Source organism: Vicugna pacos, chromosome 2, assembly GCF_048564905.1.
Source record: "Vicugna pacos chromosome 2, VicPac4, whole genome shotgun sequence".
Taxonomy (NCBI): domain Eukaryota; kingdom Metazoa; phylum Chordata; class Mammalia; order Artiodactyla; family Camelidae; genus Vicugna; species Vicugna pacos.
This window is the reverse complement of record NC_132988.1, coordinates 90,770,216-90,793,997: the sequence shown is the minus strand read 5'-3', so window position 1 is coordinate 90,793,997 and position 23,782 is coordinate 90,770,216. Positions and strand designations below refer to the sequence as shown.

General features: G+C 37.3%; 1 protein-coding gene and 1 non-coding gene across 5 annotated transcripts in view; one reads left to right on the top strand and one right to left on the bottom strand.

Annotated features, from left to right (window-relative positions):
- GRXCR1 (glutaredoxin and cysteine rich domain containing 1) overlaps positions 1 to 23,782 on the top strand; it is a 298,219-nt gene that overhangs the window by 86,120 nt on the left and 188,317 nt on the right. For all 4 annotated transcript variants that reach the window (XR_012061905.1, XR_012061910.1, XR_012061906.1 and 1 more), the window contains one exon: positions 9,419 to 9,570. The gene's annotated coding sequence lies outside the window, so the exon portion shown is untranslated. The remainder of the gene's footprint in view (positions 1 to 9,418; positions 9,571 to 23,782) is intronic.
- On the bottom strand, positions 23,107 to 23,210 carry LOC116278239 (U6 spliceosomal RNA). The gene has a single exon (XR_004187621.2). It is a non-coding gene; the product is annotated as a U6 spliceosomal RNA (small nuclear RNA).

The window sequence follows — 23,782 nt, the reverse complement described above, 5'->3', positions numbered from 1 at the left end:
ATACATACATACATATATATGTTAATCATCAGGGATACTAAATTTTGAATTATATTTATTACCCAGATAATCTGGAAAGAGAAGACGTAATTTGCCTAGCCTGTGTTTTCCTGTGTCTTCATAAGAGGATATAAGAATATTCATGGTCAACTGTATTCACCAAACATACATAAGGGCAAATACTTCTGTTGTGAGATTCAAATGACAAATTAAATTCTTGAAGAATCAAATTTTTGCGTGGAGCAAACAGCTTAGTATTTTAAATTTTAAGCTGTAAAGACTTGGCAGAATTGGAAAAATTTCATGCATTGTGCTTGCATTTTTCATATGATTATGATACACATCTTGTGCAAACTGAAATGTATCTTTGAATGACTGACTACAATAGCAAGACTAAATGTATTTGTCCCTGAACAAAATTTCATTTGGAGGAAGCTCTTCTTTTTGCCACCAGATCACTGCAACAGGACTGCCACGGGAACCGTAGCTATTGTCCTCTTCATTAAAGTATGACCCCAGGCAAAATAGAACTCGTAAAACTGTGAGTGGCTTACCACACATTCCCCATCCACATCCCCTGTGGAATGTGGTACCAGCCTGTGAGAGATAAGTGCAGGCTGGCTGAGTGAGGTGCCCAGGATGTTGTGGCTGCCCTGATGAGAAAGGACAGGCACAGCGGGGATCCCCCTGTGGCCTTGTTCTTTATTGCTTTTCTCTAGTCCCATTCTTCTTCCCTTGCCTGTTGGCATGAGGCCTGCTGGTTCAGGAGCTATCTAGTGAATAGGAGGCCACGATGATGATAAGGTCTATGTGGCCAGGGCACTGGAACAAGGAGAAATAACATCACTGAGCAGTCAGTGAACACCAGCTACCACCTTCCCCTGAACTTCTTGTTCTGTAAAGGAAAAAGAAACTCTGTTTAAGCTGCTGTTAATCATGGTTTCTTTACTTGCAGCCAAACTTATTTATAAATGATAGAGTAGGAAATACATATTTCTCTCTCTAAATGAATATTAAAATTTTATTGCAGTCTTTAAATTAAGGGAAACCTCCAGCTCATAGCTTATTGTCCTTTGGCTCTTTAGTAAAGTTCAAAATTTGGCATTTTTGTTTAATCCTATTGGGGCAACACCATTGCCCAGCTTTAACAGCCTGTAACAGTAATTGCTTAAAAAGCCTTTAATGGGGGACACTTCTGTCTCTTGCAGCATGTCTATATCTTTCTTTTTCTCTCCTCCATTTTCCCTCTCCCTCTATCTTCTTGATCTCTGTTGCTTTCTTCTCTGTTTCTACCCGTGACCCTTTCTTTGTCTTCCTAACCTAGATAAAGACTATACTTATATTCACTGAATATATTTTTTCTGTTTCCTATTATCATTAAAAATCGATGACTAAAATGTTTTAATTTATAGATTTATAATCATGCCTTATTCCAGAAAGGATTTGTATTCCCATTTTTTATAATTTTCTTTAAAAAACAAATACTTTCCTAATATCTTAGTTTCCTTCTGTGAACTTTGATTTTTCTTTTTTTTGAGTTAGTGATTCTTGAAAGAAACATAAATTGTCGTCCCTTGTCTGGGAATAATGACTAAGATCATTATAATTTACTTTCATGAAGCAGAAGCAAAAACAGAAACAGATAAAAGTCTATTTCCTAAAATGTAGAGGAAACTTACCTCAGACCTTGTGATTCCAAGCATTCAGTGCCATCTTTAACTTGTCCTTAGTGTTCCTTTATTAGCCCCCCAAAAGATATGTATGTAATGTAGATATAATTAATTTTTATTGTCCTTTCCAGAATTAGCAATCCTAGGAAGCAGATGTGTTCATCTCATGCCTGCCGAGGTGCAGTGTCACCAAAACCAAAGAGAGCCTGAAGAAAGAGAGAGAAAAAGGGCTGGAGGCAGAGTTTCCTTCCCAGGCCTTAGGAGTGTTGGAGTCATTTTGCTCAGTGACTTATTGAAAATATTAAACCTTTATGATTAGTTAAGGTCATCTCAGTCAGTTTCCTTATCGTTTTTGCAATGCAAATCCATAGGAAATCTGCAAAAACTCAGAAAGCTCGGAGCTGTCTAGGATCATGGGAAACTCTGTTTGGAAGGACTATGTGGAAGCAGACAAGAAATCAGAGTGCAGTCTCTGAGGTCTTAGTAAGAAAAAAGGTAATGAGGACGCTTATCTGGGGTCACGATGTCCTCTGTGAAGAAGGCCTTTACCTCCACTCACCCACTTTGCGTAGCCTTCTTATTCAAGGCTCCTAAAGCAATGTTAAAGGGAGAGGACATATTGAGTGTTTGGGTTCCTAAGCTCATTCTTTTATTTTAAATACTATTGCAGGTAGTTTTAAAGTTTAATATTAAGTTCTGTGTTTCAAAATTTTAAAGATATGGAGAGACCCTAGAAAGAGTTTAAAGGAACAACTCAGAAAAATGTAAAACGTGTGAATAAAGATTCATGGAGAGACTGAAAAGAGGAAACATCACCTCTTACTGGCCATGAAGAAGACATGAAAATTTACTTCATAAAAATGAAAGACTGGTTTCTTTTCATGGCTACTGAACACGGAGTAATTACAAATATACTTCAGGAAATGAGAAGCTTAATAGTAAAAAAAAAAAAAGATTACCAAGAAAAAGCCTACCATTTTTTTGCCTTTTTGTATGAAGCCAAACTAACTGGCTAAATTGATTTAAGTTGTTAAAAAAAAAAAAAGGTAACTCATTACAATTGATACACACTCTGGTGAAATTTATCAAGGAAAAGGGAGAGAAAAAGACCAATCAACAGATACAGAATCAAATTACACATACAGTAAACAATGAACAATCTTATGTAAAAAAACTGACTTGCAACGGGCAATTTCACACAGAAAATTATTTAGCAATACTGAATCAAGTAGAAATAAAACCAGAAAATCTTAATAGACCTATCACCTCTAAAGAAATTGGATCAGTAATGAAAAATCTTTCCCCCTTCCTGTAAAAAAGCTGAAATGAAAACCAAAACTGAACAAATAAAACAGATTTAGATCAATTAAAAGGCAAGATATAACATATTGTCAAGAAACAAATAAATCCAAAGCCATATAATCCTTTCAGAAAAATAGAACAACTAACATTTTACAAATAATTTGATGAGGCTAAATTATCATGATGCTAAAATCAAATAAATATTTTTTTGACAATGAATTATTAAAAGTCATCCTTCCTTGTGAAAATGGATGCAAAATTCCTAAACAAATACATTATGGACAAAGTGGGCTTTTCCAAGAAATTCAAGTAAGGATAATGTTTAAAAATAAATTGCAAAGCATGATGCAATTATTCATTTAGATTATTATTATTTATTTTTATTGAAGAATAGTTTATCTACAATATTGTGTTTCAAGTGTACAGGATAGTGGTTCATTGTTTATTTTTTTTCCAGATTATATTCCATCATAGGTTATTATAAGATATTGGGTATAAGTCCCTGTGCTATACAGTAAATCCTCATTGCTTATCTATTTCATGTACAGTAGGTTATATCTGTTAATCCCATGCTGCTAATGTGTCTCTCCCCTCCTTCCCTCTCCCCTTTGGTAACTATAAGTTTGTTTTCTCTGTCTGTGAGTTTTTTCTGTTTTGCATATAGATTCATTTGTGTTATTTTTTTTAGATTCACATATAAGTAATATATAATATTTATCTTCTCTGAATTATTTCACTAAGCCTAATATTCTCTAGTTCCATACATACTTCTACAGAGGAAAGTGTTTCATTTTTTATGGCCGAGTAATATTCCATTGTATATTTATACCACATCTTCTTACCCATTCATCTGTTGATAGACACTTGGTTTGCTTCTATGTCTTGGTTATTGTAAATAGTGCTGCTATAAACATTGGGGTGCATGTATTCTATTTTTTCCAGGTATAAACTGAAGAATGGAATTGCTGGTTCATATGGTAGTTCTCAGGGCAAAAAAAAAAAATCACATTTTGTACTCTAACAAAGTATTTAATTATTGACTGGCAATACTAGCATAGAAACAATCTCAGGGAAGCCTACCTTTTAATATAGATTCAATCTCTTCACTTTGTTTTCCCTTTATAATGAATATAGGACCTCACACCATTAGTTTGACAAATTATTTATCATTTCAGATTCAGCCAAAATTACTTTTGGTTTTTAAACTGTAAAAAAACTAGATGATTTAGTGAAAAATTTAGATTCTAACTGCAGCTTTGTTTTGGCAAAGCTAAACCTATGTTTTAAGTATTCCTGTGTCTAGATGATACATCTCAAGTTATTGTCCTTAAAACTTTTAAATAAACACATTTTTCAATTACTTTTAAAAAGCCGTATGTTAAGTGGCCAGAAGGTTCAGGATAGTTCTAATAAATCACATAATAGAGGCAATCTTAAATCGTAGAGAATTATCTTGCATAATTAATTTGAGATTCAGAGGCAAGATAATCAGTATCATTTTCTCTAACAATCAGGCATCTTTAATTGAGAATTGCTGCTCTATCCTTATGGGACCTTTTCCTAATTTGAGCTTAGAGTTGAAAGCATCAGTTTCAATCAGTCTTGCACCGGAGGGTATCTTTGCCCATATAAATATCATCAAAGAGATCTGAAGATGCTTTTTCTGTGAGGGCTTACATATTGAACTTCCATGATGAATTATACCTTTCTGCATGCCTCAGAATCTCAGTTTTTCTCCAAGTAAAAACTGAAAAGTGTTTTCCAATTTTAATTTGCCTTGTTATTTACAGATATAATGCTTTTCTTACTTGAATTAAAAAAGAACTACCAAAGATTTTTATATGTTTGTCTCTGTGTATGGAGGGATAAAGTATATATCTTAGCCTTTGTCAAGTAGTTGATTTAAAAATTTTCTCTCATAAGTAAATGAAAAGCAATTACAATACTTACTAAAGACAATGACACCTTTTAGAAATAGAGCTGTATAAAAATTACAAAAAATCATGAAACTTCCTGGAAATAATGAGAAACATTGGGCTGAAATGGGATTTGAATGCATAAAATCAGAGCAGAATAAAAATGTTACAGATCACTCAAAATATTAGCACTGTCTTTTAGACAATTTTTACCAACAGATTTTTAAAAATCAAGTGATTATATAAATATTAATAAGAATAGTAAAAATTATTTAGTTCATCAAATTATGAAAGTAAGGAGGTTTAATTATAGTTTTGTGAAGAGTTAAATTTCAAGTAGGGCTATTGTAGAGAAATGGTAAAACTCAACTAAAAATGTCAGTGCTTCTAGGAGGAGCTAATTCTGTGTATGCCTTGGGGAAGAGATATTTCAAGATAAGCCTTGAAATTTTTGTTGCCAGCAAGCAAATATGCTTTGAAATGTTCTAATAGGGTGTTGACAGGACTCAGAAACCAACTTGAAAAGAGCTCCCACTGGCTAAGCTGTGATGATTTGACGTTTAAAAAGGTAATAAAAATTGCAGTTGATTAAAATAGTAGAGCCTAGAAAAAGCCATTATTCATAATATGCTTAACAGAAAGTGGGGCTTTATTTTCTCTTCATATAAATTCTATATTTTATATCCAGGTTAAGTTTTAGAGGAAAATAATATTTCCCTCTAATAATAATTTATACATATATAAAATAACATGTAACATAATAGTAATATATGTAATATTGATGGATGTTTGTATTTTTTAAACTTTTTTTATTGAGTTATAGTCATTTTACAATGTTGTGTCAAATTTGTATGTATATTTATATGCATTATTTTCAGGATGGGTAAGATGATACCAGGACACAAATAATAATATGGCCACCACAATTGGTATTTTATGGAATCTACTTTGTTCACCCTTCTTGTATGCTTTTCTGACCTCCCTCAGGGATAATTTGTCTTCTTCTAGAAGTATATTTTAAGTGCTTTTATTTAGAATCTATTAATGGAAGAATCAGTTTGTTTTCATCTAATGATTTTCATGTTTTGTCCTCATTCTCAAATAATAATTTTTTGGGACATACAATTCTAGATTGACTTTTGAATATATTTTTTGAATACATTTTCACAGCATTTTCTGGCTTCCATTGTAACTGCTGATTTGTTTTCAATCAAATTGTCATACTTTAAAGATACCCTTTCATGTGTGGATGCTTTTAAGTTCTCTCTATTTTTGTTATTTTTATAAGAACAGTGACTTAATGTTTTTTAGTTTACTCATATCTTCAAAGCCTGGAATGATGTCTGATAGCAGTTGCTTGATAAATCTTGAATGAATAATGGAAAGGTTTTCACAGTTTTTTTCCTTTTTCTTTTTAAAATTGAAGTAGTCAGTTTACAACGATATGTCAATTTCTGGTAGGTTTTCACAGTGTTAATGTGAGCTTTGTGATAGAGTTCTTGTATGAGTCTAAAGAACTTAGTATGTGTACCAGGCACATAGTAAGTACTCAACAAGTGATAGCTTCTATGTTTATTGAGAGAAAGGGATTGTAAATCTCTGTAACAGGAGGAGAAGGAACTATTTGTACCTATATGTATTATAAACTTACATTCTAGAAAGTAGGCAGGTCAAAGAAAAAACCCAATACACACCATATTTTCTCATTATATTTCCAAGTTTAAATACAAACATCAATTTCATTAATTCTTCCCTTCTTTGGCAGCCACAAAAAAGCTTGAGGTAATAAAATTTGCAACAAAAAGATTGTGCAAAGCAAAAAGGTACCTCTCCAGTTTTCTTTAATGGTGCTACAAATATGAAACCAGAATTGTTTGCTTAAGAATAGAATATAGTCTTTGCAAACTGAAGAGAAGTTTATTCTGTAAAAAGGCCATTTTGATGAAAGTTTGTTCACGCAGTAAAAGCATTAGATCAACTTTCAAAATGAATTGTAAATGAAAATATTTGAAGTTGCAACTCTTAGGATAAAGGTGGTACTCTTGGGCCATGTCGTTATAGATATTCCTTCTTGCAGTGTCTCCACAGCAGGCTCCTATCCCCTTATACTGTTATTCTAACTTTCTTGCTAAAGATCTTCAAAGAAGTGAATAGAAATTTCTCAAATGGTATTCTGGATCCATCAAATAATTCTATTCAAGATTGCTGAGAAGATTCTACACCAGTATTTTTCGTTCTTATAATTTTTTTAGGCTATGGTTTTTCAAAACTTGTAATCGGACAGAATTCATTATATTAGATCAAGTCATTATAATATTTATATGATTCCAAACAGGTACACATTCACTAAAACTAGTCATCAAATTAGTTTTGTGATCAATACGTCTTTATTTACTTCATCAAAACTTAAATTTATAAGGCCTGCTTTCTGATAGCATCTTACATTTGATGAAATTCAGTTCTGTGGTTTCCACTTGGCATGTTCAGTAGGACTGGGTTCTCAGCATTACTAGAAGGATCCTATCATGTTTTATAAGATGATCCTCCAGCGTGGACTTCACAGTGAGTGAGGTATTGATTTGAGCTCAGTGCATGTTTAACATAGTCCCTCAAAGTCCTCAAAAAAAAAAAAAAGTACATGCTGGATGAAAGAATCTTTCAGCCCTGGAATGGGGAGAATGCTCTTTAATAAATATGAGTGCTTTTTCACATGGGGCAGGGAATTTTGAAAATATCATTTAGTTCTAAATACACAAGCCAAAATGATGCACCTGTTTTACATTTTGTGTCTTTCATGAAAAACTGGCCATCCGTTGGGGTGGGTGGTGGCAGCTCCAAACAATTGCACGAACCCGGTGCTGTGGTTTCCTCCACTCCCTTCCTGCGGTCCTTTCTTCAGAAAAGTGTGACCCTAAGGGCCCAGATCGATTTATTTCTTCTCTTTTTCATCTAGTACAAACAAAAAAGTGTTGAGAGAGTGGAAGAGAGTCCTTTCCCAAGGAACTCAGTGAATCTATTCCTTTGGAATTAGAGAGGAAATTAAACAGTGGCTGAACCTTTTTCCTTTTTTCTTTCTGAAAGCTTGTTGTTCGATGTCCACAATGATTGCTCAGACTACTCCAGGGGCCGCTGGAATAATATGCTTGCTCACTTAGCAGAGCCTGGATGTTTCTTAAATTTGAAACAAAGCCGAGAAAGATAAATTTTTGTCTTTGTAGTCATATATACAGTTTGTGTTTGGTAAGACTCATCCATAACACACTGCATCTAAGCAGTGTGCTAGTTGCTTCCTAGACCAAGTGAAGGAAGAATGTTTAAATCTACCAGGTGATATTTTCATTAAATTTATTATGCTTCTATTTTTTACCAAGTTAGGTGAAAATGATCTTGTAGGTTCCTATCAGCTCGACAATTCAATTTCCAAATGACTCAGTGATTCACCTTAAATCCATGGCACAAGAGAATTTCTAAATTATCACTTAAGAAATAATTTTCACACCTGTTTTCAGAAGGCAGAAGCTACCATATGAACTAACAGGTGGCTCACAGATGAATACAGCTGCAAGTTGGAGTACAGAAGACGTACATTTTAATTCTTGAAGTGACCTTTTAAGAGACAGAAAATTTGTTGGTTTAGTGCATGGGGTTCGGATTTCAGGCTGCCCTGGGTTGAGATCCTAGCTTGGTATATCAGTTAGCTTTTTTTGATTGCAAAGAAACAAATACTGGCCAACGTAAACAAAAAAGGAAATTTATTGGTAAACTGAAAGATTGGAGAATCACATCTTGAAATAGGAAGAAACCAGTGGTTTTGGGGTGGGGCAAGGAAACAAGAACTGAAGGAAATTTCTCAAGATAGGAACAGTCAGATCAGAATGATGTTTCTAAAGGAATGGGACCTCATTATTTTTTAAAGCCTTACACGAATTCTTCAAGGGTAGAAATCCCAGAAAAAAGTGTTGGGCTAAATTTTGTCCCCCACTTCCAGTTCCAGTTTAGTGGAAAGAAGACGATGGCCTATTAACTTTTATAATGGATATCAACTATTTTGCTACCTATTAAGACTAGAGTTAATGAGCTATAATTCCCTAAAAGGAAACTGGAGCCCTGTGGGCAAGGGACAATGGATGTCAAAGGCCAAAAAGTAACAAATGTGCATTATGCTTGGCTACTTACTACCAATGTGATGCTGTCAAGTTCCTTAACCTCTCTAAGCTCAGTTTTCTTATCTGTAAAATGAGGCTAATAGCAGTTCTACCTTTTGGATTACTGTGAGCATTAAATGAGGTAGTAGATGGGAAATTCCAGGTACATAGTGTTCACTCAGTAAATATTAGGTATTACCATTATTATTTTGTAGTTTCTACAGTTTTTTCACATTCATTTGCTTCCTTAAATTCTCACAATATGCTGTGAGGTAACTAATAGATTTTATTATCCTTGTTTTATGGATGAGGAACCTGGGCTTAGGAGCATTGCCTGAAGCTGAAAGCCTGATGTTCTCCCAATCCCGTGTGTTTCCTTCTACAGAGCGCAGCCCATCACTGCACCATCATCGGTTTGGGGAAGAGAGACGAGGGAACAACACTGAGACAGAATGTTCCTTCTGAGAAATAGATCTCGATGAAGTTCAGAGCAGGCTCCTTCAGCAAGAAGATTGTCTGTTCACCGCTTGACTGCAGGTGAGTCGGGCTCTTGGGTATGTTTCCTTGAAGTCGATGCCCTGAGTGTGAAATCCCGATGCACACTCACAGAATGGGATCCGCGTTTCAGTTTAGTCCTGTGATTTTGTGATTTTCTTGCAAAGATACCCAGGTTTATAAACACGTGTTTGGAAAGTATAGCTTTGATACCATTAACCTGTTAAAATGTGAGAGTACAGAAAAGCAACCTGTCACACACCATGGAATTTTCCAAAACAGTTCCCGGCTGCCTGTGGGGGCAGGTCTGCATTCGTCTTCCCTTTCAGCCTGACACTTGGACACCTACACTCAAGAGTGGGCCAGGCTGTTGGATAACAAGCACAGTTTTTGTCTCTGCAAGGTGACGTCTCTGCCGGGGCGAATACTCGTGCAGAGCACACATCTCTTTTTGGAAACCATGGGGCGGACACTAGTGTTTTCTGGGGTCCCTCTTCCTTCACTGTTTTCTCTGAGACAAGAAAGCAGAAGTGTGTTGGTAGTAAACAAAGTCAGCATTCTCCCACTGTGCTAGACTATGAGCAAGAAAGAGACCAGAAAAAGGAGAGCATATTTAATTTCTTTTGGGACCTATTGGCTGATTTCTTGCGAGTCCTCCTGATTTCTTTTGTGTTACTTTCTCAAGGCACTTGACATGAGGTTCTGAGAACCGCCTGTGTTGCACGTTTTCTGCTACGACCTCAGAGCTGCCTGGTGTTTGTTGTTGTCTCCAGTGCTCGCTCATTGCTGCTTTGTATTTGAGTTCTTACAGTTAAGGTCTACCTCCTATGAGACTGAACTCCGTGAGAATGAGAAACTGTTTCTCATCTGGCTTTTTGCATCCTTTAGTGCCTCTCAAAGTGCAGTCGGTGGGCCAGCAGCAGCAGCATCACCTGGGAGCTTGTTAGCATCTCTGACCTCACTCCTGACTTACTGAGTCAGAATCTTCATTTTAACAAGCTCCCAGGTGCTTCGAATGCATATATTAAAAATTGAGTAAAGCTGCTCTCTAGCACTTTTCATACAACACATGTTAATAATAATACAGACAGTAAAGCATAATAAAGCATGTGAGGCAGCTAATTATACATCACTGACAGAACGCCGTCCACTGCTACTGTTTTCTTGCCACCTCTTTAACATTCTCGAGTCACCTCAGAATCCTTGTAGTGATAAAAACTTGATACTTCTGAATACAGATGAAGTTGGTAGTTTCAGGATCCACTGGCCCTCGTTAAAAAAAAAAAAAAGAAAAAAGGAGAATAGAAATGAGTGCTGGTGCCGTGAGGAGGGAGGAAGGCAGGAAGGCACTGCACAGCAAGCTTAGTTCTTTGAGCTCCACCCAAGGGTGGTGCTTGCTGCCTACAGATGGTTATCACCATGAGCTTCAAGGAGCAGTGGGGATGCTAAGGCACTATCTCAGTTTCCCTCACCATTCCTTCCGTCCTCAACTGGCTCGCTCACTTTTGTCGGTTTCGTTTATCAATTTTTCTGCTCATGCTTTATTTAGAGAAAAAAAGTCACAACTTAAAATATGCACCAAAAAATAAACACAAAATGATCCCCAGCCCAACTCAAAAAGCAAAGTTGAAAAGCCACTTTGCTAAGGCATGCACTAAAATGTTGTCTTATCAAGGAATGGATTATTAATTATGCACGTGCTCCATGCTCAGTATACTAAATGGCACTTAACATTTTTTAATTAAAAGATAAGAAGGGATTTTAACCAAAGTTTAAAAAAAAAGCTCCTCAAGTTTCCTATGTCAGAAGCTGGCTATTTTGTTTACCCACAGGGTTCATTCTGGGGGTAATTATAGTTTTATAAGCTCAAGGTTCTGTTCCAAAATGCTCTTTTAGTTGAGTTGAGCACTGTTCAATATTTATTGATTACATGCTCTGTGGCAAGGACCGTGGTAGTAGCTGGGTATGTAAAGAGGAGAATGATACAGTCTTGTGCTCTCGAGGAACTTGTAGGCTGGTGGGCTGGACAGGCACTGAAATAGATCATTTCATTAGACTAATTTATGTATTAGGATACCGGGGTACTCAGGGTGTTATGGGTCTCAGGAGAGGGGCATTATGTGAGTGGAGAAGAATCACTTCCCCTGGGACTATGTTTTGAATGAGGAGTTGGAGGTGGATGAAGAAATGAATGCGGGAAACACATCCCAGGTAGAAGTCACAGTGAAACTGAACATGCTGATGTCTGAAACAACACCTTCTGTTTCGGGAACTTTGCCATGATGCAAATTACAGTGCGGGAGAGGCAGACAATAAGGCTGGAGAGATAAGCCAGTCTCTGGAAAGAATCTACCAAACTTGACATGCTCAAATTTATCTGCGAATAAGTGCTGTCATGAATTCTACGTTAGGGAAACCACCCACCACCACTGCCACTGTGGGTTCAAAAGAAAAATGGACTCCTTTCATCTTTATTGTGACGGTCTTTGCTCCATTTCCTTAGGATACGTTGATCCTTAGTAGGAGAATGGCTTATGAAGTTACGTCTCTTCATAGTGCAGCAAAGGAAAGAAACATGAACACAGTGGGAAAGAATTATAGTCCAACAAGATGATATCTAAGTGAGCACTGCTCTTTCTGTTTTGTAGTAACAATTAAACTCCATGAGGGTTAACATATGCTTTTTATTGTTGTTGAATTCATAACATTTAAACACAGTGTAGGCATTTTAGAACTATTTACTGAATAAACAAATGTGTGAATTAATTCATTAATCTGAAAGGGGGTAGACCGAGTTTCTCTGAGCAGTGGCTTATTAGCTAGATCCTACCATTGATAGAAGTAACGAAAACTACAGGAAAGAGTGTCCCCAGGAACGTGGAGATGAGTGATGTCTACTGAAGGTGGGAGGTTCTGTTGGTCACAGGAGTCCACTAGCCACTGTGAGGGGATAAGTGGTAAGTGATGGGGGTACATAAAATTTGAATTAAAAATAAAATATGAAGGGTTATTTAGGATTATAGGAAATCTTCAGTGATATTTAAAAATTATAGAATAAATTAATACATGCTTATAGATAAAATTCAAGCAACTGCAAAGACATAGTATTAAACCTAGTGTTGCCCTCGTGTGGTGGAAGACCAATAGATCGATGGAAACAAATGGAGGGCTCAGCTTGGACCCATAAATACACGGGACCTCAGGTGGATTTACTGTGGTGCAAACAAAGCTTAGGCTTCAGGGCTCCTTACTTGCTTTGGGAGGGGCCCTCCCAAGATATTCACATTTTTAAATGTTTTAGTAAAATTTGCATGAGTAAGTTATTTTTACTGTGAGGACCACTAGTTCTTGCCACTCTGACTACCACTTGATTACGCTTCCCTATTTGTCTCATGGTATTCGAGTGTGTCCATGGACAAATTTTGGATCCGGTTAAGAGGAAGTGAGCTGGGAATGTGCCATTTAAGCTACCATTTGGAAAAGGCACAAAGGACATGAATACACAATTTAGAGATGAAGAAATTCCAAAAGGTAACAAGTACATATCAAAATACAATAACTGGTAATTAGAGGGTCCCAAACAAAATGAGACATCCTCATTGTAATGATTACCCCCAGTCGGGTGGGTGATGGCAAATGTTGTCAGGAATGTAGGGATGCAGGTGTCTTCATGCCCTGATCGGGGTATATAGTCTGAGTGTATTCATTTTGGAGGTGGTGGTATTTAATACAGCTCAGAATATTTGTTCCATATGGCCCAAGAATAATGCTCTGGGTTAAATATCAGGACACAGCTTCCTATATCCCTTACAAAGCCGTAGCTGAGTTGAATGGTGGAAGTTAGCCACATAGACCTTTTTACTACATGACTAGAGAGCACGAAGGCTGAGAGAAACGCTGACCCAAGGTGCTTCCTTGTGCCCTTTCGTATTGTCCAGAATGCCTGTTGCTCTGAACCCAAAATGCAACCCAGTGTGAAAAAGGGAAGATGTAGCTTGCTTTTTGTAAATTTGACTGATCATTGGTAAAGCTTGGTGCCAGCTGAGGCTTGGGTTTTCTGAGTCTGATCGATGATTCAGCCCATCGTGTTAGTATAAGCACGTTGTAAGAGTTGCCAGCGGAGCACAGGGAGAGAACTAAGAGCGGGGTAAAAATAAATAAGTGAAGACACGAGTCAGTAATATAAATAAGAGAAAGCGTTACTGGGACAAATGAGGATGCTCTGCTGTGAGCTGAGGATGTGAGTTAACTTTCATCAACTCTCATTAATGAAGGTCCAGGAAAAAAATTCAAACAATACAACGCTATAGAAGTGAAAGCCACTTTCATGTCCCTTACGATAGGAAAGAATTATTTGTGGTTTGTATCCTTCCATACATTTTTGTATGCTTTTATATACATACATACATATCATGGGATATTTTTGTATACTTTTGCATGTATATCATATATGCCACATACATTATATGCGCATTTATATCATCTCTTTATAGCATCTGCTTGGGAATTTATATAGAGTCGTTCTTTTTGTTAAACTGTGTGTATATGAGAAGGCTCATATGTATGGAATATTCAGATTGTCCTACTTGGACACCCAGACCCCCTGAATGCTCTGCATCCTCAGGACTTGTGGAAACGACCTGCTTTTCCTTATTGGAAATTAAGAGGCCTTCCTTCTTCCTTGAAGACTACTTAAGACTTCAGATGAGGCAAGTGCCTTAAAAACAATGCTTGCTCTCCTCCAGATCTATCCCTCTGTCCCCTCATGGTTACCATGCTCATACCTAAGACAGAATCTCAGTAAACCGGCCTGGGAAAATGCAGAGTCTAAGGGAAGAGAGCGAGTCCCCAGCGAAGCAGCGGGGCAGTCACACGTGCCGGCGGAAGGTGGGGGAGTTTGTCCAGGAGTAGATCCCCGAGCCTTGGTATGAGTGAGGAGAATTTCCCAGAATCTCCCCCAACCCCTGTTTTTCCCTCTCAGAACTGAAAGGCTAGAGCTGCTGTCTACTTGCTGCTTCTTACACGAAACACCAAGAAAGGGAGTGAATTTACCACTATTGGCCTAGTCTGAAAAATAACCACTCCTTGTGTAAGAAGAGTTCTAATTATCCTCCGAGACATATGAAAGGAACGGGCACATGTGGGAGGGAAGAGACTGATATTTGGCCACACTGAGCTTTCTCTAACTTTAAAAAAAAGTGCTATTCAAACCCACTGAAGGTAGATTGTATTGAGCCATTTCTTGGTGGGGGCAGGGAAGGTAACAGCTGCTGTTAAGCACCTATTGGATGCTAAGGATTCTTATTATGTTGGTTTATTTAATCATCACAACAACTTTCATGGAATATATTTACGTATAAACAACAGAGGGTGGCAGGTTGTGCTTTCCAAAGATGGCTACCGTGGTACTTCCTATCCCACCGGGATTTTGTTGTTGTTGTTTCTAATAATCTAATTGTGACACTATTTGCATGAAAAGATGGGCTTTACTTCTCCTCCCCTTAAAACGGGGTGGCCTTTTGTGACTGTTTTAACCGATGGTATACAAGGGAGTAACACAAGTAATGTGACCTCTGAGGAAGGTCATAAAAGGTCATGTGACCTTCACCTCTTCTTCTAGGATACTTGATCTTAGAGCCCCTCAGCCACCAGGTAAACAGTCTGACTGCTCTGAGACCATGATGCTGTGAGGAAGCCCAAAGTATCCCATGCATAGACACCCCACGGAGAGGCTCTGAGACCACACGAGGAGAGAGATGGCTGGACAGTTCCCAGATGCTCTGTCCTCTTGCTGTTTCAGCTCCAGCCATCTTCTGACTGCAGCTGCCGAAGAGATCTCGAAACAGAACTGCCCAGCCAAGCCTTTCTCAAATTCCTAACTCAATGAAATCATGAGGTGTTAGAAAATGATTGTTGTTTAGGCCACTAAGTTTTAGGGTGAGTTATTATGAAGTGCTAGATAACAAGAACAGATTTTGGTATTTGGAAATGGGGCACTGCCGTAAAAAAACAGTGAAGCATATGGACTTAATGGTGGGTAGTCTTGGGGAGATGTTAATAAAATCATAAGGGCCATGAGCATGTTGGCAGTTGCTAAAGGGACCTCAAGTAGCCTGTTGAGCGATTAGAGGAGAGAGGAAATGTTACTGGACACTGGAAGAAAAGAGACCCTTGTTATATAATAGAAGGAAGTTTATCAGCATTATACCCTGTAGTAATATGGAAAATAGAAAATATAGCTGATGAATCCACTGGTCCAGCTGAAAAGGTATCTAGGCAGAACCCTGACAATGCCACGTTACTTCATCTCATTGCCTGTTACACAATACAAATAGAGAGAGGCAAGTTAAAAAAGAAATAGTTGTTTTCAGCAATACCTTAGAGGAAACATAAAAGATTAAGGACTTGCTGGATTTGAAATAAAAGTTTTTGTTCCTGACCTTTCCACTATGTAAAAGATGCTCAAAGTAAGAAAGAGGATCAGATAGGAGATTAAATTTAAAGAACAGTCAGAAAGCCATGGTATGAAGATAAAGCAAATAGAGTTTTTTAAGATCCTTTTGTAACATAAATAAAGTGTGTTTCCTGTTTTCAAAAAGCTTGGATTCTGTTGTAGATTCTAGTGGAGGAGACAGACAAGTAAACAAATATGTACAATTTAGTGTAATAAGAGCTCCGTGAAAGAAACATGGGGGCTATGAGAACACATAATAAGGAAGGAGAAAGAGTTTAAGAGGAGGCTTTCCAAGAGGGGCATACCTAGACCAAGCCTTGAAGAATAAACAGGAGTTAGGGAAGGTGGGGGATGAAAGACGTGATGATTTCAAGTAGAGAGAGCAGGGTCGCGTTAATGGAAACCCTCAGAAAAATCTCCCAAGGGAGGCCTGAAACACTCTTGGCATTCCTTCTAGTGTTTTTCTCCTTTTATAGGAACAAATGGGATCAACAGGCTAGAACAGGCATTTTTTTCTTTAAAAAAAGAAAAAAAAGGGGTTTTTTTAAAGTTAAAAAAAGTTTTGTTATAGAGTTTTAAAAACCTATGCAAAAAAGGGAGAATTGTATAATTAACTCTCATGTATTAATCACTTAGCTTAGGAATAATCAAACTCATGGCTGGTCTTATTTCATTTATGTTTATCCCCACTCCCATTGCATATTTTAAAGCAAATCCCAGGCATGTGTAATTTCATCTGTAAACACTTTAGTTATCTTCAATGCATAAAGACTCTTTTTGATTAGTGATATCTTTTACCACACACACAAATTAACATCAATTCTTAATATTGATGCTTCCTTTTGAACAGGCTAGGCCAGTGTTGCTGGGTTTCTTCTGGGAAATTGATCACTTAAATCACTCTAGCACAGAAAGTGAGTTATTCAGTATTTGAAGTCATTTGTACAAAAATTCGTTTTCTTGGGGAAAATTATTCTAGCTTCCTCTTTTATGGATATTTATGGATAATAGGCTAGGAAAAAATATGTTCCCAATGCCCTGAGAAGTTATAAAAATGTAAGGAATGGACGTCACTATGGGATCTTAATTTTGTTTTTGAGTAAAGTAATAAAAAATACTGGGCATTTTCTTCAGGATAATGGTCCATTGTAACTTTTGAAGGACCTAGCTGCTGATTTCAGAAAAATCGCTTTCTGTTCTGCTCTTAGTGCTAAGTCATCTTCTCCTGCACTAGCTTGGGTTCTGGGCTGGCACGGGTGGAGGAAGCTCCCTTACCTTCATGGAGAGGGATAGAATTCAGGGTTGTTAATAGCTAGCACTGTAGATAACAGGAGATTAGAAGAAGGGGTAAACAGGACCAGACCAGGTACCAAGGAATCTCGGGGCTTCTGTTTAAGTATGAATTTACAATCAAATGCTATCCAGCTTCGAAGTGGTAGCTACAGGGGTGAAAGCTTCAATTTGACTGAACCCAGGATATATCTGTATAGACTGGGAGATGAGAGCATGACGTGATCTAAGATCTGCAAGAACTATAGTCAGCTATAGGGTTCGTAAGGCAGATGCTGGAATAGTTGGAAGCCACCAACTGTAAGCAAAGAAATTGGGAATAGCTGAGGTATTTTTAAGTTTAGTGGACTGCTGTGGCCAGATCTGTGTTGGAGCGGGGCATGCAGGTGGGCACAAAAGCCAGTAAGAAACTATTACAACAACTAAGAGATGATGAGTCGTGAATGTAAGTAATGCTGATGACAGCTGTGACTGTGGACAGCATGGAAAGATGCTCGCAGATCGAATTCCTGGTACAGGCAGGCCAGGAGTGAGGAGTGGCTCCCAGGGTGGTGGCCTGACCGTCCTGAAGAATGGTGGGATGCAGATGTCCAGGTGCAGTGTTTCTTGGCTGATGTGCCACCTGTTGGGTTGCTTGTCAGTGATCATTGCCACTCTAAAGCCCGTTCAGTATCGCAGCAGTGGCATTTCTGAGGTCAGGGCTATGGCCAATTGGGGGATGGGTCAGGCAGTTTGTATTGGAGCAAAATGCTTATTCATCCAGCGTGTCCTCTGCTTAGCACAGAAAACAATCCCCAAGTTCCTGTGTTCAATTGAGCTTTTGCATATTCCCTAATGCTTTATTTTTAGTTACTCCTACATTAAAAGAAGGCTTTATTTAGGCTTTCAAAACTCTGGAGTCTTCTTGACCAGTTATAATCTTACAGATTATAAGAAAAAAATAGAAGGATGCTTTGATTTAAAGGGAATTGTTTACTAAAATTTAAATGAATAATTCTGTAAGTTAGCTAGAGCTTCATGTATTAGGGGTCCCTGTATCTTAATATTGATCATTTATTAAAATCTTTAAATTGATCTTTATCTGTCTTCCAAAAAGTGATGATGACTCTTGGGCTGTTTTCCTTCTGGCTGAACCAGAAGCAGCAGCAGAGTATTTCCTGCTAGATTGTTCTGAGTCCCAGGAGCTCAGTGGGCTTTACAAGTTGGCTCTGCTTTCCCTGTGAGGGTTGGCATTCATTTTACACGGTGGCAAACAGATGTGGGGACAGAATCTTTTGTTCTTTTTCAGAATCATTTACGCCAGCATTAATGGACTGGGGTAGTTAGTTTCAGCGACCTGTTTTCTCCGTGGGCTGTTTCTTCCCCAAATAATGCATATTCCTACGCTTAATTCTAGAAGCTCATCTCCTGGTATACCCAGGAGGAAAGCAGCACATCGGCGACATTTATCATCTAGAAGAGAGGCACACTTTCCTCTCATACCGCACAGCTAACACTTGTATTTTTCAAATTATGCAGCAAACAAGTGTTTCCCACACCTAGGGAAACACCGACAAACATGCGAAGTCCAAGAAAAAATTTTTTTTAGTAATGGAACAAATACTTAATGACGTTTTAATTTGTTATCTTATACTCAGAAGTTAGTTCTACTGGCGATTTACTGCAGTCCATAACTTCCGAGCCTTTGGCACTGATGGTTGATTTACTGTTATATCAGTTACTTAATTAGAATGAATTATTCATATTTTTCCTGATGAAGACCTAATTATTATGCTAATCATAATAATCTAAGTCTTCAATGTTTTCTAAAGCATCCTGTCTAATGGGGTTATTAAATATGTGTATAATTATAGTCATAAAAATTCAGAAACATGCTTTGACATTTTTATTTATAGTTAGACCCTCAAAAACACCAAATGTGAGATAGCTGTTGCCCTGAACTCAATGAATTTCTTAAATGTCATTTTCTTTTCCTAATATAAAACTGAGCAAATATAATAAACAGACAACCCAGTTCCTTAGTAATACTCAGAAGTGGAAGAGAATTTTATACCCAGTTCTGCTTTTGAGGACTTTAGCTTTAACAAGAAAATTTCCCTTCATGATGTGGGGATCCTGTTGAAAGCAAAAGGAGTGAACTGACCTGATATTTATGGTTATATTGTCAAATCTTAGTTGTTCACAGGAGAAGCAGCCATACCGTGAGTCTATGAACTATTAACTGTTTATATCTGGGACACCTTTTCTTTGCTTCTCTGTCTACTTTATTTAATTCAAACCCAAATCTTCGCATTTCATGTGCTTGTCTTATTTCATGGCAAAACTTAATATTTGAAGATGTTAGGCTATTCTATTGCATTCAGTAATAATAACTACAATAATAACCAACGCCCAAGGGCATCTAAAGCTCGAACATCTGACACACAATCAAGGGAGTAGAAAGTGATATTTTGATATCAGTTCTCAAACCAAGTAGTTTGACAGCCCTTACTGGATCTAATATACCAAGAGCAAATTAGTGTTAAATACGCATGTTATGCTTGATTTTGTTGCAGTCTAGTTGTTAAAAGGACTTTTGAGACTTGAAAGCAGTAACTCCTGGCTTTTGTGAAACACGAAGTATTTTTCTGAAGAAGTAAGACTGACGCTTTTTGGTGACAACTCATTTTGTCTTTGAGCACACAGATATAGATGAGGAAAATGAACAATTTCCATTCTTTAATTGCTTTTATTTTTTTATAATTTTTTCCCCTTATTTTAACTCCCTTATTTTCTCTATCATTTTAAGACCATCAGTTTCTGTTTCAAGGTCTGGAGCTCAATAATTGTGTCCTCCAGGGCCTGCAAGGGGAAGACACTTGAGGACGTCATAGTCTTGCTTGTCATTCTCTTCTTCGTCCTGGTCCTTTCACAGATCTGTGGTCCAGCTATGATAGGAGGCAGACTTGTATGCTGTGGTCTGGTAAAACGTTTTCATCCCATCTTTCAGGAGCTGCTATGATTGGACACATTATTGGACAGGCCAGCTCAGTTGGTACTCTCTACATGGTGCTGTTTGATTCTCAGGTTGCAGGACGGGGAGTGTCATTTGAAATGCTGAGCAGAAGAACAACATTAAATAGTTTCTGTTCTGCTGAAATGATTTTTGTAATTACATGGGATATAAATAAAGAAAAATTAAATGCATTCCTGCTTCTTGCATCTTGCTGAGCCAGCTTCAGCCACATTTGGGTCCTGATTTCCCTTTTCCTTTGGGGTCTGTCTCAGTGTGTTTCAGCTGCTATCACAAATTAGATTAGATGGTAGCTTATACACGACAGAAATTTATTTCTGATGATTCTGGAGACTGGAAGTCTGAGATCAGGGTGTCAACATGGTTGGGTGAAGGTCAGACTGCTTCTTGTAACCTCACATGGTGGAAGGGACAAGCAAGCTCTCTGGGTCCTCTTTACTAAGGCACTAATCCTATTCATGAGGGCACTGCCTCCATGACTTAATCACCTCCCAAAGATCCCACCTCTTAACATGTTACCCGTAGGGTTAAGATTTCAACACATCGATTTTGGGGGATGGGGACACAATATTCATACCATAGCAGGGTCCGTAGAGAAAGGACACTATAAAGATGAAAAGCATTATAAAGACTCTTTCAACTGCCTCATCTTCTCCCCTCCCTAGGAGGGACCTGATCTTGGCTCTGCTTGCTTCAAGGTTACGGATATGACGAGCTCTGAGGAACCTCCTCTCCAAACTCTCTTTGAAGTTCAGTTTCTCCATTTTATTAACGTAGAAGGAAGAAGACAAAAAAGAGATAATTATCTCTTACTTTAATCGGTCAGTTCTTTTGCTGCTTTTTTCTTTTTTTGATTTTTTAAAAAAATTTAAGTATAGTCGGTTTACAATGTATCAATTTCTGGTGTACAGCATAATGTTTCAGTCATACATAAATATGCATATATTCATTTTGCTGCTTTTCTGACTAACAGTAGCTTGTAATCAATGCTCTTTCCATGATGAGTCACCAAATACTGACTCCTTGTGGGACACATGTCTAAGTTTCGGAAGAGACTTTGACGGATGACACTGCACTTTGCACTCATATGTGAGGTCCAGTCTGGTCCTTCTCCTTCCACTCCCCTTTGACTCTGGCCAAAATAAGCCATCTTTCAGCCTCTTACTGGTTGGATTCTTTCGCAGGTGAGCTGAGCTCTGGAGTGGGTTCTGCCAGGACGGCTCAAGCCCAGCTGCCCGTCCTGGTGGTCGGTCGCGTGGCCTATGGGAAACTGCCATCATTTATGGGAGACTCTGGCATCATTGCTCGGGCTGTGATGAACAACTCTGTCCATGTCCTCAGGGACCCTGTGAGAATTTCTTTTGAACGTACACCCAGGTGCGGTATTTCTGGTCATATGGGACATATATTTATTTTGACTAGTGCCAAATTACTCCTCAGAGGGTCTGCAACCAGTCTGTATTTTCACCAGCAAAAGTTAAAGGTTTCTATCTGTCAGCATCTCTGCCGATGGCTAACATTATTCAGCTTTCCAATTTTTGCCAGTCTCCAATGACTTAATTTGCATTTCTGTAATTACCAGTTGTTTTGATCTGTCATCGATGTGTCAGCATGTTGGGTCTTCTTCTATATATTGGATATTCATATTTCTGACTCATTTTTCTATTTGGGTTGTTGTCAGTCACTATAGATTTGTAAGTGTTTCTGGTGTATTCTAAACATTAATCCCTAGTTGACTTTACACTTTACAAACATCTTCTCCCACCCTGCCAGCTATATATTAACTTTATCCATAATATCTTTTATTGACCAGAAATTCTTCATTTTTATGTGAGTAACTTAGTCACTCTTTCTGTCCGTGCTTTCAAAGTTTTGTTTAAACAATCCTTCCCTCTCCTCAGATCTGTAGCTACTCCACATTTTATTCTACCTACGTTCTAGTTTTATTCTTCATCTTTAGATATTTACTTCTTCCATAGTCTGCTTTGGTATGTAAGGTTAAGTAGGGATTCACTTTTCCCAAACCATTTTCCTAAATAATTCATTGTTTCCCCATGAATTAGTGGTGCTTTTATATCTTGTATAAAAGTGGCCCATACACATGGTTTGTCCCTGAGATGTCTACTGTGTTCCACTGGTCAGTATGACTGTTCTTGTGACGACATCTTAATTTTTTTTATCATTATTATTTAAAAGTATGTATTCATATCTGGCAGCTTGTCCCTTTATTTTCATCTTTTTAAGGTTTGGCATCCTATTAAATAATAGAATAAATATATTTAATTCTTTAAAAATCCAACCATAAATGTGATTGGTATTATATTGAGTTTACAGAATAATTAGATAGACTGAATATCTTTGTAATGTTGTCACCTCATCCAAGAGAATATGTCTGTTTTATTTTATAAATAATTTAGTATGACTTTCATTAGAGTTTTTATGTTTTCTCTGTAGAGTGTATTGTTGTGTGCTCATCCTGTGTGTTCTTGGTTAAGTTAGTTTCTAGATACTTTATAGTTTTTTCTTTTTTTTGTTTGGTATTGTTAGATTTTCTAGTTGGGTATTGCTGGGGGTAAATTAGTACTATTGATTATTTAAAGCTTTTTAAAACCTGAAATACAGTTGATTCACAATGTTGTGTTAGTTTCAGGTGTATAGCAAAGTGATTCAGTTATATATATATATATATATACATATTCTTTTTTCAGATTCTTTTCCATTCTAGGTTATTGCAAGATACTGAATGAAGTTTCCTGTGCTAGACGGGAGGACCTAGTTGCTAATCTATTTTATATATCGTAGTGTGTATCTGCTAATCTCAAAAAATATGGAGCGCTTTGTGAATTCGCCCGTCATTTTTACGCAGAGGCCATGTTAATCTCTGTGCTGTTCCACTTGTACTATGTATGCTGCTGAAGCGAGCACAGTGCTATTGATTTTGTAAAGTTGTTATATCCAGCTAAGTTTCTGAATTTTCTAATTGCTTTATGGAGTGATAATTATGTGGTTTTATTCGAAGAGGATAACACCAATTGCAAATAATGATCATTTTTTTCTTTTTCTTAATTATTTTAATTAATAAGACCTATTAGTATTGGTAAGACTTCTAGTACTATATCAACCAGTTGTGATATTGGGTATTGTCCCATAATTTGGAGGGTATGTTATCTGTTTTTCCACTAAATATAGTGTTTGCTCTAAGGTTTTGGCATGTGTTTATCAGTGCAAGGAGTTTCTCTTACAGTCTTAATTTGCTAAGATTTTTGAAAAAATAAATAGGTCCTGAACTTTATTAAAGTCTCTTTGCATCTTTAAATAATGATATGATTTTTTTCCCCACTCTGCTAATAAGATAAATGGCATTGATGAGTTTCATCAAGTGTAACTATTTTTGCACTTCTGGGGTTAACCTTATTTGAGCATGATGTGAACCTTTTGTTTTATTTCAAATGAACTGTTGGATTCAGTTAGCTAGCTGTATGACCTTGGGTAAGCCA